The 2,500-nt window shown below is 43.7% G+C and overlaps 1 protein-coding gene across 1 annotated transcript in view; it reads right to left on the bottom strand.

Annotated features, from left to right (window-relative positions):
* LOC143136299 (USP6 N-terminal-like protein) overlaps nt 1-2,500 on the bottom strand; it is a 41,539-nt gene that overhangs the window by 38,776 nt on the left and 263 nt on the right. The window lies entirely within an intron of this gene.

Below are 2,500 nucleotides of genomic sequence, written 5' to 3'. Positions count from 1 at the left end.
TTAAGAGTCAGTTTCCCTTTTCCCATCTCTCCTCAAAGCACCCCCTTCTTCTCTCCTCTCAACGACCCTAATATTCCCTTGTCAGCTGATCTAAGGCAGGATCACTGTTTAGTAATGGCAGAGTGGCAGTAGGAATGCGTTATGATCTGCACTGAACCTGAAGACTGGAACAAGTTCATTTCAAACTTTTTAACTAATCAGTCCTTTGCTCTGCTTTCATATTTTTAGATAGGTCGAGAGATCAATAGATGGATCGATACATTGATAGATAGATCAATAGATCGATAGATCTCTTTGTTCTCAATAAACCCAAGTTCATGTCAGATTGATAACAGTATGACCCCTCAGATACTCGGACTAATGCTGTGTAACCAATGACAAAGCATAAGGGAGGGACGTGTCCATTTTGACCAATGAAACTGATGGACGGGAAATGTATCGCTTCACTGATAGAAAGTGATCTACAGTAAACCAATGAAAGTAGTGTAGGGGAGGGACATGCCCATCTAAACCAATGACGGTGGCAGAGGGAAGGGAACGCCTGTCTTAACTAATGGCAGTAGGAGGGGAGGGACATGCCCGTCTTGACCAATGACAGTAGGACAGGGGTCCAAGGCACTAAGGAAATGGGCTCCCGCCCAAGGGGCTGATGGGAAAAAATGCATCATCATTCAGGACTAAAGAAGTCTGATGATGACACATCTGTGGGCTGGTGGGTGTGGTGTAAAGGTGAAGAAGTACGAAGTACACTGATGTAACACACATACAACAACTGCCTCTCTGTAACACCCCACCACACAGACACACACAGACACACACACACACACACACTCCCCCACCCCATCTATTCATTCATACTGATATTCACAGTTGCTTATTACCATGGCAGTTTGGATACACTATTGTCATGGGCTTATTTTCTCCATTCCAACTAAAAAATAAAGATGTGTGTGTGTGTGTGTGTGTGTGTATGTGTGTGTGTAGTATGTCTATGTCAGAGAGTGAGGAGAGACACAGAATTAGAGTATCCCTCTCTCTGCCTATCTGTGTGTGTGTGTGTGTGTGTGTGTGTGTGTGTGTGTGTGTGTGTGTGTGTGTAATTGTGCCACTGTCTTCAATGGGTCTGACATCATAATGTAATTATCCAGAGTGTCAGATAGACGGCCCCCACACTCCCTCTCTAATGAGCTGTGCTGATTAGACTGAATCACACACACACACACACACACACACACACACACACACACACACACACACACACGCACACACACGCACACACACACACAAAGACTCGTGCCCTTCACAGAGGAGGAGGCTGGCCAATTCACTGGACAATTACAGCGGACACAAAATAAAAACAACAGCCATGACCACAGCCTGTTAAACCCAGACTGAAAAGGCAAGCGTGCGCCTGCGTCGAGGCCAGCAATCTCATCTGGTTCGGTCCAGTTGGGTCCAGCTGGGTCTCAGTTACTCTCAGAGCTAACATCTCTCCATCTACATCGATGGCCACTGGAACTGGGCTAGCCCAAATCTGTCAGCTGCTATTTACATATCCATTAAACAGCAGCAATGAGGGCTCATGGACTGCCCACTACCCACTGTCCACTGCCATGCAGTACAAACTTTATACTAGGGCTGTAATGGTACACAAAAATCACTGAATTGATGAACTGATTCTGACACTGATTCTGAATGTACGCAGGGCCTAAAGCAATACAAATGTCTGTGCCTGAAGCTATCAGACATTTATGAGGACGTCATATACAGTATACTGTTGTCTCATTGCCTATTTTTCAATCTTAAGCATACCAGCTCACGCCTGAATTCAGGCACGGTGCCTGAACCCTTTAAGCCCTGCGTACGTCAGTGTTGAAGTCATGGTTCGGTTCATTTTCATTCGGTTCAGTAAGCCTGTAGGTACTGCTAGCCTGCTAACATTCACTGACAATATTGCTGATGTGTAACAGGAATAGTATTTTATAAAGGTGTCAAATGTTTTTGGACGTTAATTCGCTAAACTGATATATGGTCCTCCACTAAATATGTTTGTGTGGGAACTTTAATTTACAATATTCTACTCAAGCCTGACAGACATTTTAAAACATGGTCCGTACACAAAAAAAATACAGTTGATTACTGTTAAAGACCTCAATCAGTACATTTGGTACACATCTGTATTGAACCTAATGTCCTGTATCTAAATCGTTCAGTACGTATACGTGTACCCGTACACCCTTTACTTTAAACGTGTTGAGTTTTCTTTTAATCACCTATGCACGATATATAAACAACCTTCCAACCTTGCAACTTTGGGACTACCGTCCCGGTAAAAGAAGTGACAACTTATGCTAACCGTTTCGCTAGCTTGTAAACAAATCCATGTGCATTATCGTTACCTTTTTCCACAGTTTGAAATAGCATAATGCTCCAGCAGAGGGGGAAATATAGCTAATCCTGCCAAGTTTCCCTTTAATCTGTGTTCGGTTGGTCATGTCTA

Source organism: Alosa pseudoharengus, unplaced genomic scaffold (genome assembly GCF_046254945.1).
Source record: "Alosa pseudoharengus isolate Yale_2024_CS ecotype anadromous, Long Island Sound unplaced genomic scaffold, YU_APseudo_1.1 YU_APseudo_1.1_scf_20, whole genome shotgun sequence".
Lineage (NCBI taxonomy): Eukaryota > Metazoa > Chordata > Actinopteri > Clupeiformes > Clupeidae > Alosa > Alosa pseudoharengus.
This window is presented reverse-complemented; position numbering and strand designations above follow the sequence as displayed.